This window comes from Rousettus aegyptiacus, unplaced genomic scaffold, assembly GCF_014176215.1.
Source record: "Rousettus aegyptiacus isolate mRouAeg1 unplaced genomic scaffold, mRouAeg1.p scaffold_m13_p_6, whole genome shotgun sequence".
In the NCBI taxonomy this organism is placed as follows: domain Eukaryota; kingdom Metazoa; phylum Chordata; class Mammalia; order Chiroptera; family Pteropodidae; genus Rousettus; species Rousettus aegyptiacus.
The window spans coordinates 82460216-82468286 of record NW_023416309.1 but is presented as its reverse complement, the minus strand read 5'-3'; positions in this window follow the sequence as shown (position 1 = coordinate 82468286).

Here is an 8071-nt window from a genome sequence, read left to right as displayed (position 1 = left end):
AGTTGTAGTCTCCCCGCCCAGCGAGGCGGCTGATAGGTGTGGGTGAGAGCTGGGGTGCCTCTCTGGAAGGCCGCAAGCTCCCTAGCATCCCCTAGCGGCCTTCCCGAGAGTGAAAAAGGCGGTGTCTAATAGGACCCTAAGGCAAGTCCTCAGTCACGCCAAAAAAGGTCTCAGCCCTGGCTCCCCTCGCTTGTTTTTGAGAGGAGTATTTGAGCACCAGTCTAGGTATTCATTAAAATCTCTTCGGCTTTCTTTGTAGCTTCTGCGTTTAACCATTCGTTCAGGGCAGTAAACGATCTTACATAAAGTGCTTACTATGTGGCAAAGAATAGCACCATTCAAATGCGTTCAAGTGTCTAAGACACTTCACACACACACACACACACACACACACACACACACACACACACACCCCCTTTCCAGGCTAGAATCCTACAGAATCCCAATCAGCCTGTGATTAAGCCCCCCAGTGTCAAAGAAAAATGATGTTAGAAAGTGAAATATTATTTTTGTTCCATGCACTCAATAAATCTCTCTTTGGGGGTCACACAAAAATCTGACAGGTACCCAAACTCTGCAGCTCAAAAGAGAAAAAAGTGGATTCTCCCCTCCTCAATATCTCCAGTTCGTTCAACTAAAATCACAGATATCTGAAAGCCTTGACATTTTATATGACCACTGAGATTAGATCTTAAAGGAAGTGCTAAAAATGTATAGAGGCAATTCTTCTCCAGATGAAGACAACCCGAAAATGGAATATGCTGTCCCCTAAAGGGACCTGTAAAGGGAACCAATATTGAAATCCTCTGTTTCTAAGTAAGGCAACTCATACATCTATCTCCTTTTATCCTTCCAGCAATGTTCTGTAAAGAAGATATTATTTACACCCTTTTCATAGATAAGGAAACAGAGCTTTAAGTGGCTTGGTGAAGCTCATATAGTGATTGACAGATACTACAAAAGACTGGCGTTGTCTGTCAGATCTTTCTCCCTTGCTGACTGTAGGAACTTACAAGCCCATCTCTGTGCAACCACCACGGTGAGAGTTTTGAGGTGAACCGGACATGTCTCTCCAGGAATATGCACATTCATGGAGATGGTTACTCATTTTTGGCCTGCAGAATTCTAAATTAGAGAAGCTGGCAGATACGCTCCACAATAGGAGGAAGGGCAGCAAAGGGACGGCCTCCACTACATGTGTTCGACATGGGCCAAGTGGATGGTGCAAAGGTTGATTATCCAGGACCATCTAAAAAGGACCTACTCAATAGGACCACCTGCCAGAGTAAGGAGACCTTCCTAGAGATTGGAAGAATGGACTTCAGGAGGTAGTCACTGAAGGAGGATCTTGAGGTCCATAAGTGGACCCTCCAAAAAAAAACCGTAAATGCTCCAACATAAGAGAATCAGCACCTGGGGCTCTGCCTCTGATGGCATTAGGCATGTAAAAAGACTTTTAACTCTTCACTTGTAATCTCTCCTACTCTTCTGCTCTCCCCAAACTCACCCCACCCCTGCATGCTGGAGGAGACCCAGACACATCCAAGTGAGAGAGGAAGAAGAAAGAAAAGAGTGAAAGTTAGGCAAAACACAAATTTCAACTGAGAGTTAGAAAGGGATGAAGCTTTAAATTAGATATGAAATTGAATCTTTGATTTAGGCTAGCCTGGACTTTTTTGTTAATAAAGTTTATTTTTTGAGAGCAAAATTGAGCAGAAAGTAGAGAGAGACTGGACTTTTAATCATTACAAATGACTAAAAGTTGGGAAGAGAAGATCCCACAGAGAATGAATATAGTTTGTACCCACATCAAGTCCTTCAACACATCTATTACAGTGCCATCATTTATTCAATTTCCTAGGTACCTAAACTGATTCCTCTGTTTTCTTCAACCGCCGCCACTACAGCTAATTATTACCTCCATAGTTATTCTCCTGAAAATATTCGTTACTAGTTCCTCATTATCTTCTCTAACATTTTTTAGGATTTTTGAATGATTATTTTACACACACACACACACACACACACACACACACACACACACACGAACTTGTATGGTTCCTGCTATTTGAAGCTACACGGAGATCTCCTGGGAAATGCAACAGGCATACAGGACTGGTTTATTAAACTAGTCACAATTGATGTTCTCTTTTTCACATCGAGTCTAGGAGAGTGATCTCAAAACCTAAGTTGTACCATTTTCTTAATCTTTCATACTGTATTTTCAAGCAGAAAATGCAATAAAAAGACCACAAATTTAGGAATCGCACACTTGCTTTCAAATTCCAGGCCGGCCACTTAGTAGCTGGTAATTTTAATATATATAAAATGTCTTTGGTTTTTGGTTTTCTGTCTGGAAAACAGGGATAATATAACCTAGTTCTCAAAGTTGTTGTAAGGAGAAAATATGGGGACATGTTGAATAAATATCCTTTTCTTTCCCTATTACATCTTCATTACATAACGCTGAGAAGTAACTTATCACAGGGATCACTAGCTACTGCTTATTAGTCGCCTTTTATTGACTGCATTGAGAGGTAACCAGTGTTCCTAAACTTTAGTAATATAAATATGTCATTCTCAGGAATGTGACATTCTCAATGTCATCAAAAGCTCCCATTCGACCTCTTGCAGTTGTGCCATTCTTCTCCACTCTTTCTTGTAAAGCTTCTTTGTTCCTTCTCTGCATGTATCTGATGTTCTGGGCCTTGTGAGAGAGTCTGGTTAGCATCTCTTTTATTGGGGTCCACAAAGTGTTGCGTAATCTGACTATTTCTCCAACTTCAGCTCTTAACACTCTGCCCCTTACTGGCTCTGCTCAGCTGGCTCCTTTATTTTGTTATTTTCTTTTTTCCTTAAACTTGTCAAGTTCTTTACCACCTCAATGCCTTTATATGCCTTCCTCATGTTTCAGTTCAAAGATGATTTATTTCCGTAGCATCTCATTAAAAGTAATCCTCTATACCTTCAATCCAGTAACTATCAGATCACTCTGATTATTTCCTTCCTAGGATTTAACATAGTCTTTGATTTTATTAATTCACTTGTTTAAAGCTCATCTCCCTCCACAAAGTTTCAGGGACCTTGTAAATCTTGTCCATGGCCATAGTCCCAGTTCCTACAACAGTGGCTTGCACACATGGTGAACACTCAATAGATTTGTTGAACAATGAGTACTAGAATCTGTCTACCACAACCTTCTGCTTTCCTAAAGGTCCATGTCCTACTCTCTGTGACTCTGTCCATCTTAGCCATTGCTGATTGGATGGAGGTAGGTATGAAGGGGCTGTCATAGATTAGCCAATGCCCTAGGGTTTAAAGGGCCTGGCTTGAAAAGATTAGGTGGACCAATCCAATTCTTCTCTCAGAAATCAGAGAATTGAGAGACTGTGCCAATGAGCGAAGGGAACTGAATTCAAAATTTGTCACTTAGAATCACCCAGAATCAAGTTGGCGGAAAGAAGACTCAGCAGATGAGTGGGAAGAAAAAGGAATAATACCTCCAGAGAATGCCACTTCAGTTCCCAAGAACTTTCTACTTTCTAGTTCCAATCCCATGAGGCCCACCTATATCATGGTTCCCATTCTTGGAATATTGTGACATGTTTCCCATCCAAATCTTTCAGTTATTCTTATTACGTTTAGTTTAAAAGTTCAGTGTGGTGTCATTATGTTTTTAATGGCTCCTTAATATTCTCTTCCTTTTTAAAAAAGTGAGAGGAGGCAACAATATCTAGATGGAGTTCCAAGTGTCTTTGTCTTTATTTTTATGGATACGTTCTAAGAACAGCCAATAATACTACTGGTTTTCCATTAAAGGTAGAGACACATAGTTACAATAAAAAAACAAAATGGATAAATTTAAATAGCAATACATACATACAGTATACAGGCATGGAAAAAATCAGGAATATGTATGATAAGCAAATGACTGTTTCCTTCAGAAAACATTCTGGGTTTGCTATCACTATCTAGCCAATCATATAACTCTATTATCCTTCTCTAACTGGAAGATCAGCAAGCCCTTCAGATTCCTGCCCTAGATTTATAATCTTTAAAGATGCTTTTAAAGTTACTTCTGGCAAAGGTGCTACATGCTGTAGAAAAAGAGTATGGAATTTGAAGTCAGACAAACATGGAGCTCAAATCTTCACTGTATTACCAACTAACAGTCAAATTACTTAAGCTCTCTGAGTCTGAGTTTAGTCATCAGCAAAATTATTTTAAAAATCTATTTCACTCAGTGGTTGCACAACAATGTGAATGTGCTTAATACCACAGAACTGTACACTTAAAATGGTTAAAATCATAAATTTTATGTATATTTTACCTTTAGTAAAGGAGGAAGAAAATCCCCACAGAATTTTTTGAATGTTAAGTTTTTAAAGGCACTAGAATGACACATATAAGTACTCAATAAATGGCAGCTATTAAAATTATAATTAAGTTGCTAATTAAATTAGCTGATTAGCATCTAATACTCCACTTCCTCAGGGAGTTCCCTTGAAGGGCTAAACGAATCTTCAATTGGCGATTTTTTACAACAATAAAGTGACAATCAATTGTCAGTTCTATTTCCCATGTTAGACTTCCTCACTTTCAGTCTTGCCTTCCTCCCCTTTCCACCCAGCTTCTTCTTTCCTAACACCACTTCCAAACACACTACACAGCCTTAATCTTCCCCATAATACCCTACATTCCAAAACTATTTATTTCCTCTATATAATTCTTTTTTTTTCACTGAGTTTTTAAAAAATGTTTTGTATCCCATAATTGAGTGAATAGAGGAATGCTTTAGTGTACTGCCCTGCTAATACAAGAGAATCTACTCATTCTTCTCTCCATCACACTCTGTGCAGCAGAGAGACAGGGAGCTAAGGTTAGCAGTTCTAAGCTAGTATTGACTCCTCATCTCTGCACACCAGCCTCCACTGAAGCTCTAGAGAGAAAAAAAAAAAAAAAAACTAAAAAAGTACACAAAGTATGTGGTTACTTTTTCATCTCTCTTTGGAAGTCTTTCTCTCTCACACTGTCATCTCTCCCCCGACACTTTATTATGTATTTGAGTGTTATTAAGGTTCTCCTTCCGTCTGTTAGTGATAAACTTTGTCTTTGACTGAAAATGTCTTTATTTTACTCTCATTCTTAATTGATAGCTCCAATGGGTATAAAATTCTTACATCAACGTATTTTTACTCAGCATTTTAAAGATATTAAAGATGACCGTTTCAGACTAACTGAAGATCCTTTATAGGTAATCTGTCTTTTCTCTCTAGTTAATTTTAACATCTTTTACACTTTCACTACAAAATATTTACAGTCTGATAAGGACTCATTGTGCTATCTGAAGCTTTAGGATTCATGCCTTACTTTAATCCTGGAAATTTCTCAACCATTATTTCTTCAAATATCGCCTGCTCTATCTCTCGTCTCTTCTGGAAGACCTTTTGGGTATAAGTTAGAGTTCCATTGTCTAATATAGCAGTCACTAGCCATGTGTGGCTACTGAGCACCTGAAATGTGGTTAATCCAAACTGAGCTGTGGTGTAAGTACAAAATACAGATTGGGGTTTTAAAGACAGTATGGAGAAAAAAGGATGTGAAATGTGTCATTCATAATTTTTATATTGATTGCATGTTGAAATGATAACGATAACATTTTATAGGAATTTCATCCGTTTTACTTTCTTTAATACTGGTACTAGAAAATTTTAATTACATATATATCTCACATTATATTTCTACTAGACAGCACAGTATTAGACTATCTGCTCCTTTTTATGATATTTATCTTTTTCATCTCCTTATCTCTCTGTGCTACATTCTAGGTATCTTTTAAATACTTATTTAATAGTTCACCGATTATATAATCAACTAATTATAATGTGCTATTTAATCCGTATATTATGATTTAATTTCAATCAAATTAAAATACATATTTCCATTTCTACAAGATGTGGGTTTTTTTCCCCCCCAACACTGTCCTTTTTTTCAAAGTATTATATTTTCTTATGTTTGGGTTCCTTCTTTTATGTTCTTAATCATTTCAACCAAAGTCTATAATTTGTATTTAGTTATTATTTGATGAGTTTAGGGGTTTAATCCTACAGTTTGTTGTGTCTGCCGCTTCTCCTTTTTGGATTTTAGATTTTAGATTTAGATTGTGAGCTCAACTTCAGATGGTTTTTTATCTTAGTTATTCCTGAAACTCAACCTGGGTTGAGTTTGCTTCTGCCAACTTATCCCAATAGCATTGTTTCATGACTGTAGTTTATGTTAGTTTATAGACTTTGGGGAATTTCTAAACTATAAAATAATAATGGGTATGAAGAAGAAAGGCATTCATCATAAAAATAACTACTGTCCCTGAAGTTAAGAACCTAATAAAACAGTGAAATAATTTTTGAAAATTTCTCTTTCATGAATGAAGAAATCAGTTACAAATAGAAACAACTATGTTCCAGGAAGAAAAAAAAAACTGACAGAGAATAGTAGACACAGATCTCTATCCCCATTGTTAGTAAACATCAAAGTTAAAGAAACAATTTTTTTGACAACCAGAGAAACAAAAAGGATGAAGTGGAGCTGGGAATTAGGCTTGTTGCAGATCTAAGGCCAGATTCAACTCCAGAAGACCATAAAATATTGCCACACATTTGAGAAAGAAAAGACTCAAATATAAGAGAAACAGATATTTTCAACATAAAAAAAAAAATCAGGAAATGTAGGACAAAGAGCTTTTCTAGGGGGGAAAAAAAACTTGTGAACCACCCAGATACTAAGTGGAGGGCCAACTGTATAGATAATTTGTAAAACTTCTAGGCAGAAACAGCAGTTTAGTTTTCTGGTCTCCCTGTGCTATAAAACTTGAGTTAAAGGTATATCAAGACATTTTCTGAAAAAGAAAAAAAGAACATACTACAATGCTGTTTTTTCCACTCGTTCCACTATTTCTTGTGTCTGATGTTGCTGATGAAAGTCAGATGCCAATCTTATTCTTTTCTCAGTAATCTGCTTTTTCTCTCTGATAACTTTAAGAATGTTCTTTTTATTTTTGATGCTCTGAAATGCCATTATTATGTAACTTTGTACAGGCTTTTTTTTTTTAATCTATTCTATTCAGCACTTGTCTCCAAATCTATTAATTACAAATGAAATTCAAGTTTTTTAAATAACAACAATGAAAATACTTTAAAACTTATATGTAGGCAATAGGTCCACAAATGCCTTAGATAACCTTAAAAAAGAAAAGTAAATGAAGAAAAGGAGGCTCACTCTATCAGATATTAAGACATATTACAAGGCCATAATTTGTAAAAGACAAATGAAAAAAGTAGAGAACTCTAAGAAGGGCCCATTTATATATGCAGACTTTATACACAATAAAGGAGGCATTGCGAATTAATGAGTATAGAAGATATCAGTTATTAGGTGAAGTTGAAAAACTGATCCACTATATGGAGAAAAATAAAACTGGATCACTATCTAACATCATCTGTAAGGGTCAACTCCAGAGGAGTTAAGAAAATAAATGTGAAAAAGCAAACTATAAAGTAAGTAACCGTATCAAATGTAGGATGAACTTTGTGACCTAGAGACAAGGAGGAACTTAAACAAAAATTCAAAAGCACAAACCATACAGGAAAACAAACAAGAGTTGATCATATCAAAATTATTTCTATCCATGAAGGATACTACATAAACGAAGTTAACAGACAGGTTATAGAATGGAAGAAGGTATTTGCAATGTCTAAAACATAGGGAATTAGCACCTGAAGTACACAAGGACTCAGGGGTCATCTTTCTGTTCAGCCATTCTCAGCATTGCTTTTGTCTCTATGTGGTTGCAAGATGGCCACCTCAACTCCAGATAATTTATTCTCACACAATTGCATCCAAACACAGGAAAGCAGTTTTTCCCTGTGCATCTCTTGGTGTAGTAGAGAAGTATCTTTCTGCTAGAAAGTCTCCTAGAAAAACTCTTGTCAGGTCCCAGTGCTCAAAACTGAGTCATATATCCATGCTCCAGCTGCAAGGGTGGCTAGAAAACCAATTTGTGGTCATTTTCATC